We start from the raw sequence: 8,279 nt of genomic DNA, 5'->3' as shown, positions 1-8,279 counted from the left end.
ATATTATAGTAAGAGTATACTAAGAGTATAAGAGATTGTATTATATAGCTTCTGTTCTCTTTGGGAATGTGCTCACAATATATAATATATATATATTGTTGTTACTAATTTGTCACTTGCACCTGTTCTTATCTTTTGAGATTTTGTTTGAAATATATTTGTCATCTGAACATATAGGTAGGTGAATTTCCACTTCACAATTGATTTCTAAAGCCACCAATAAAAGGGAGGAAAATCAAAACTTATACTTTCATTGTAGTAAATGCTAATGTTTTATTTTCTCAGGAAGACAAAATCTAACATATAGTTTATATAATGATTTTGCAGCGTTTCCACAAAATCACTGTAATGCCTATTAATGGTCTAAGTAATATAGGATAATTATCAGACATGTTAGGTCGGTCAGGAAATATCCACCGTTTGCCTGTGCCTGCGGCTAATTGAATTCCTCCTTATATGTTCTATTATGTTTAGTCCTATGTAATCATTGCCCCTTTCTGACTATTTTAGTCGTGATTGCTGGACAGTCAGGGGGTGTTAATAACCATGTTTGTGACAATATAAAGGAGTTCAGAATATTTTTATATTTTAAAGCAGTTATTCACAACATATTTTATCCAACATTGTTGCACATCAATATAATTATTACAGTTTACCTCAGACCAACGAGAATTTAATAGTTTTACAAGTTTCCCCCTAACCTATTTAATTTTCAAAGGTGGTAGTGCAACTTGTATCACAAAGAAAGCCAATCATTCTTCTAAGGCTGTTTTAAAAGTTACAATTTATCTAGAATCTGTAATAGCCACTAAATATTTGCAGCATAGCATACAAATGGGATAAATATGAAAACATGTTGCTTTGGTTTAAAGCTGGAACCGGATACTAAATTGCTTTTTGATTGTCTTTTCTCTCCCCTGTCTTCTGCATTCAGAGAATGGGAGAATCTGTGAGTTAAAATGCATTCTTTGTTGTTTTGTTTGGTCTGTTTTAGTGTACTGTTGTACAGTAATAGATTTTGTTTACTTGTATAAGATTAAACCTACTGTATGTGGAACAGGCTAGTGATTTTGTGGTTTGATTAAAACAAATAATATTCAGTAATGCTGCATGGACTTGAAGTGTGGTCAAATAGAAATATCAAATTCTATTGAAATGTGTATTCTTGTTCATGATGCTCATTCTCATAATTCATAATTATTTTGATCCTAGAAACCAGTCAAATGTTAGAAGAATGCACACTGCAGTGAAGCTGAATGAAGTTGTAGTGAACAGATCTCAGGACGCTCAGCTGGTTTTACTGAATATGCCTGGACCGCCCAAGAATAAACATGGCGATGAAAACTGTATCCTTTTTGAAAGGTGTTTGGGGGTCACACAAAATAACCTCAGCTCTGCAAGCCTTTCTCCATACCTCCCAACATGCAAGTCCTCGGCAGCCGGACAGGGGGCTTAGCCAGAGGGCTTCCCAGTACTATAAAGCGCTGGGCAGCCCATTAGCTATTTCTTTTCCCCCAACATTCCCACCCATGGGCAGGGGAGGGCTGTCAAATTTTAGCCTGGGGGGGGGGGGGACTTAACTCAGCAGAGTATTAGGAACATTTTAAAGGAAAAAAAATGCAAGTGACCCAGCCCAAGTTAGCCCACTATGAGACTGGGGGAGCAGGTGCCCACATCCCAGCCTGCCACTGCCCATGGGACAAAATGTCCCCAGGCTGGACAGCAGGACAGAGCCTAAATTCGGGAATGCCCCGTTGAGATCCGGACAGTTGAGAGGTATGTCACTCCAACATTCCTCCTTTTGCATGTGCTCCTCTTGACACCCAACACTTCCCTAGGCTCACATCTGTCTACATAGTTTTTGCTGTTTCATTTTTATTTTGCTTACCTCTCCGTTAGCACACCATGTAAAGATGCACATTGCATGTTGTCCAAGAACTGAGTGACATGGTTCCTGGTGAACACAATTTTTAGATTGGTTGCAGAAAAAAATCACAATGTATAAAAGAAAATACATATACAGCCGTTTTTGATACTATGGACATGGACCATCATTAAGCACACAGCTAGTATAGACTGCCCAGGTACATCTTATTGATGTGTGTGTGTATGTGTTGGAAATGTAGAAATAACTGTTAATGAAGTAAATAATTAATATATATTGGGTGCACCTTCTAATATAATGTGCTGCATTATACAGGGTGATTCAAAAGTCGCAGTACACCCTTTTATTTCAAAAACTCTACAGGAATTGGGCCGATTGCCCGATTTCAAGATGGCACCCATGTTTGGTACATACCGTAAAAGATAACCACGTCACCCATACCTTACTGGAGTATTCAGGTTTCCCAATTTCCTGTAGAGTTTTTGAAATAAAAGGGTGTACTGTGACTTTTGAATCACCCTGTAGATCTAATATGCTTTGCAACACTATTATTTGATGATCTAAATTCTTATACTTGCATAATAATTTTTTTTTTTAAATATATTTATTTTGTTTTATTTTTAGTAATTGCATTATACATATTCTGTATATACCCAGTAGATAAAGCTACTGATAGTGTGGTTCTGTTGTACAAGTGGTAACTGGCTCTTAAAGACATCACTGTGCAGTGACGGGGGTAATAAAGTGGAGAGCCGCAGGTTACCTAGGTATACATCACAGGCAAACTGTGGCTGTCCAGCATTCTTGGGTCCTTACTAGACTATGTCAGATCAGGGACATAAGACCAGCTTTTCTTTTTTTTTTTCTTTTCTTTTTCTTTTAAATCAGAGGGGGGGGAAATGTTTTTTCCCAAATAGAATTTGTGTGTGCTGGTTACAAAGTTGCTGCTCCAGGGTTCCATTTAGTTATAGCCCAGACCACCGCAACACAGGAGGGTCTAGAACAGGCCTGGCTCTTCAGTTGTTGTGAAGCTACAAGTCCCAGCATGCTATGCCAGTATTATTATTATTATTATTATTATTATTATTACATTTATTTGTTAGGCGCCACAAGGTATCCGCAGCGCCGCACACAGTACTAACAGTAGACTATACAGGGTGAAACCATACAGAACAATGAACAAAAAGTACCAATACTTCAGAAACTCTGGCTAGTCATATGCAATAAAGACGGAGCGGAAGAACAGGTATGGAGACAGGAGGGGAGGGGGACCTGCTCATACGAGCTTACATCCTAAGGGAGGGTAAACAGACCAGGCACAAGAGGAGCCAGTTGAGGCAAGAGGAGAGAAGTAAGGACGAGCAAAGGGAGGAGATGGGGGTTAAGTAGATGGTTGGTAGGCTTTGAGGAAGAGGTGAGTTTTGATAGTAGATAGTCAGCTGATAGATCGTGGGGCATGCTGGGACTTGTAGTTTCAGAACACCTGGAGAGCCACAGGTTGGCCAGGCCTGGTCTAGAAGAACCCCATTTTTTTCTTTTTCTCTAATAGGTGCAAAATCTCTATACTGAGACCCCACACTGTTAGTTTCCCCATTATATTGATAACCAACCAAGGTTGGCTAATATCAAGGTGCTATTTTTATTAGCTCTGCTTGTCCAATCTCAGTAGAAAGACTTGATATTTATAAACCAAATACACACTTCCTCTCATCCCTTGTTCAAAAAATATTTTATTTAAAAAAAGAGAACAGCATTGACTGTGCTGTTGTCCCACCCAATAAAATGTAAATCATGAACTCCAATAAAAATGGTGACCAGGCAGGGCAGCATTGTATACAACAGAGACAACCTGGGGCTTTTGTTTATCCTGAACTAAAAGCCTCTGATCTATACAAGGCTCATTCATACTGCTTGGGTGACCTTTGGATGCCCAGCTGATGTGGAATTACATAGTTTCAGCAAAAATCTCCTGATATATACAGTACTGCTTAGGCAAAGAACCTTTTTTTTACATCTGCTTTTAAATTAAATATTTCTAGCTATTTCTGATCAGCCTATTGTTCACAATGACTGCTCCTGCATAGCTATAACCTAAAGGAAGAGGTTATTTAACAGACTAAATTAGCCTTTCTCTCTGAGGTACTTCTTGCAGTACATGTACCACAGGTTGAGATACTCAAGTAAAGAACAGGTGGTGGTATTCAAAGTGTTTTACAGCAACCATGAAGTAATATCTGACTCAAGGGAACCAGAAAGTAAAAATGTTTGCAGAAAGATAAACAACCATAACCAGTTTACCCATTAAGATCTATGGAATGAATATATCAATAAAACTAGATGCATGAACTATAGGAAAGCAGCAGCTATTGATGTACACTAAACTTTTTTTTTTTCTCTTGATGATACGTTTGATGGTTGGTAAGAGGACAATGGGTATAGAGCTCACATGGGGCTGGTAATGGATTTTAAGGTTCGTCTCCAGATGGTTGGTAACTTTTGAACACAACTCTCTTGGGATTGGTTATGAATATTCACAATCTACACTATAAAATATCTTGCATATCATCACTATACAGTGCAGCATAGTACAGACATACTGTCAATGAGGCATCCCTGCTTTAAATTCTGTTTGTCCATATGCAGATTCCTTCACTAGGCCAGCAAATTTACTAGATATGACTGTTTGTTTCTGTATAAGGAATTAAACAATAAAATAATACATAAATATCAAGTCTTCTAAATACAGTTGTTTCAAAATTAAAATTTGTTCAAACTTGTGTAAAAAATAAATCCATAAACAATCTTTAACAATTGTCTGCCAGATATGGAATTTTTAGAAGTTTTGACTGAAGGTTTAAACCGAGTACTGCTTGTTCGTGGTGGTGGACGGGAGGTGATCACTATTTACTCATAAGAATCTAACAAGGAAGAAATGGACATTTTAAAATCATAGTGGAAATACAAGACCATTTCTGAAAGACTACAAACATTATCAATACACTGTTCCTATATACTTGAAATGCTACATGAGATTTACTGGTCAGAAATTACACTCTATCATTGTTCATTCATTACAAATAAGTTTGATCAAAATATAATCATATTTCTTGAGGTATTATGTATAAACAGGCTGATCTTTAGATTAAGTGATAGAGCTATAAAATCTATCCCAAACCTCCTTCTTGGTCCAGTGGATGTGGGGTTAAATATACTGTTATGGTGTATTCCATTTCATTGTTTGACTTTTTTTTGTTAAGTTACATTTCAGACTTAATTGTGGTAAAATAATATACAGTACATTTTGGAAAATATAGTTAAAAGGTTTTTCTGATGAAGAAAGAAACTTCTACTCTCTAGTAACATTTAGCTTTAAATTGGTTCATATCCTATTAATAAACTATTAAATCTTTAAATGAAAATTAGAACACATTTTACATTATGCAGCTGTTATATTATTTTGTTCTTTTCGTCTACCTATATTGCATCCATAGCGTATTGTTTATACAGGTTTTCTCAATGGTTTCAGCTTTCTTTTGACCAAATATTTGTTTGAAAGAAGCCATATACTATCCATTAAACAGTTCTTTTTTTAATGCGCATAAAACTACATTTTTATGTAAACAGCTGAAACCAAAATGTTTTATAACACTAAGCCAAAAACTTTACATTTCATAATGCGTTTTAACAGTTCTTAGATACTAAAATTAAGTATTCATTACCTTAATAATAATTTTATTACAACACAATGAAAGATTTGCTGAAGAAAAATACTATGGCTTTGCAACATGGGATTATTATTCTTTAAGCAAATAAAAGCATTCAACACCAAATTGGGATAAAATGAGACTTATGTTTATGTATAAATCAAGAAATGGAATAGTATCAGTAAAATAAACAGACTTGTTTACTGACACTACGTAGCTTGTTATATGTTTGGGCTTTCTATGTACCCATTTTTTATGTTGGAGATTCTAGCAGTGACACTGAACAGATTAGAGCGTTTTTAAGTATGTGCAATTAATTTGCCTTCATTCACATTGCCTGTCTTCCCAATGTTTTCCTATAAAACACATTATAGCACAGTCCATTAAAATGTAACTAATGTCAGGTTTGTGTATGAAAACAATATTCAGATAAGAGAATAAAGAAGATGGAATAATGAATTGTAAAGCTTCAGATATCATTAAGTGGAAATGTCTCGTATATCACAGAGAACTCATTTGGTATGTCTAGAATATCTTGAATTCAATTCATATGTGTAGGTCTACAGTTTGACACTTTAGTGCAATATACATATTTATAATAGCTGCTAGATGACAAGTTGTTTGAATTGTAGTATGGCAATTTTTGGTGACCATTTCTACAACCTGTGCCTTTTTGATCCACATAATTGTCCTTTAAAAAAAATGAAATAGGAAATACATGTTTGACTTTAACCAGGAAATAGTTATAGTATATGTTAAATCTTACACATGTACAGTGTTTGTTTCACTAATAATGGACATTATTAATAACAGTGTTATAAGATTTGTAGTCATGAAAGCTGTTTAACCATAATTGTCCAATAGCACATGAAGTTAAATTATGGGTTGCAGAGGTATTCTCACGCATAAGAATGTATGCTGTTTGTTAAACTTTCCATTTATAAAGTTTTAGCAGTAACATAATTGTTTAAATTGTATTTAATTCTATTTTTTCATACTTTACTAATACATGTTAATCTAAATATTTTTATTTTGATGTTACTAAATTGAATGTGCTCATTTTCTAATTTATGTTGTAATTTGTTGCAATTCTAAATGTGTTTTACACATGTTTTACCAATGTAATATGTTTGACTGATCCATATTCACAAGGACTTATAGTAATAAAATAGTTGATTATAAGAGACCCAATATGATGATTTATTTAAGGAACTGGTTTGACAATATTTGCTTCACGAGATTCTTTATAGTGTTAAATGTATAAAATATCACAAATTGCAAAAGCATCTTTATCAATATTTCTTTTTTTTTCTCTGGACAATATTTCTGGTTACTATATGAATTAATGTTGTACTGCCATTTTCTTCACTGCACAGATACATTTTACAGGGCAGTGTACTATTGTATATGTATATACATAGAGTTTAAATATTTTGGTGAAAGACAAAATTGTAACTCTCCCTGTAAAAATCCTGTACTTGCCTCATTAAAGGGGCTCAAAATGCAGACCTCACAGGAAATAAACATGTACCATGCTTCCATACATTGTACACCTCTGTTAGTGGTGATTCCATTCCAATGTAGCAGAGTCATCAGACTTTTTTTTTTCTTTCATCACAAATGCTTCTTGGGCAACTGAAGAATCTGGACTAAAGTTTCTCTCGTGATGGTATCATCTATCAACAACCTTGAAAGCGCTCAATCTTTGGTGGGACTGCCTCCTGATTTAACTGTAAGGTTTTGTATGAGCAGCTTAATACATACTGCGATAAGAGTCTGTGGGTTTCCCTGAGCCCACTTACTCCCTCCTTCATATAAACTCTTTCCCATACAAGTCCAACAAGTACCTTTTTGATCCTCATTTTTAATGTAGTTAAAACATTAATTGCAGTGTTGAGTCTGACCAATTGCAGACTTGATTTGGTTTCCCAAACACATGAGACCTCACTTTCCTGACTCCCACATGTCTATGGTGGATGCTCTGAAAACTTGGGATAGAACCATAGGGTCTTCTACAGACCTCACCCTTTCAACTAATAACATCCCCCTCTATACGGTGTCTATGCTACTCCTGGTTTTTGATATCTCTGCCTGGGTTCACGCAGGACTCTCCTACTTTGCCCATCTGTTTAGCCCTGGGGACCTCTGCTGTTTTGCACAGTTGCAGGACATACATGCTATTTCCTTTTATAAATACCTGCAGCTGTTGCATTGGATCGGGGACTTTCATCGTCAAAACAGACCACTTCACCCACCTCCACCCCTTCTCTACACTAAACTAAGGGTAACAACAAGGGTGGAATCACCTTCTGGTACACCTCAACATTTCCTTCTCCCCAGCTCATTGGGAAATCATATATGGCAATTTGTGTACAGTGTCTACCAACCATGTGTAGATGTTATATAAATTGTTGCATCATACTTGCCTAACTCCAGCCCACCTTTAGAAGATTTGGTCTAACAATTCAAATTTATGTTGGTGCAATTGTGGAGCTGTGGGGGACCATATTCATGTTTTCTGGTTGTGCCCAGATATTCAGCCCCTTTGGCAAGAGGTCTTTGACCTCGCCCGGAGTGTTACCTCTATATCCTTAATGCCATCACCACTTGTTGCTTTTCTTCATTTATACCCTGAACAACTGCCAAAACGCCACCAGTATGTATGGGCCCATATTAAGGTAGCCACTAGG

At 36.0% G+C, this 8,279-nt stretch overlaps 1 long non-coding RNA gene across 1 annotated transcript; it reads left to right on the top strand.

Moving 5' to 3' along the window:
* Positions 1 to 113: 113 nt before the first annotated feature.
* LOC142158590 (uncharacterized) lies at positions 114 to 7,119 on the top strand. The gene is made up of 3 exons (XR_012692798.1): positions 114 to 949; positions 1,213 to 1,346; positions 4,708 to 7,119. It is a non-coding gene; the product is annotated as an uncharacterized LOC142158590 (long non-coding RNA).
* Positions 7,120 to 8,279: the final 1,160 nt, after the last annotated feature.

The sequence above is a fragment of the Mixophyes fleayi genome, chromosome 5 (genome assembly GCF_038048845.1).
Source record: "Mixophyes fleayi isolate aMixFle1 chromosome 5, aMixFle1.hap1, whole genome shotgun sequence".
NCBI classification, from domain to species: Eukaryota; Metazoa; Chordata; class Amphibia; order Anura; family Limnodynastidae; genus Mixophyes; species Mixophyes fleayi.
This window is presented reverse-complemented; position numbering and strand designations above follow the sequence as displayed.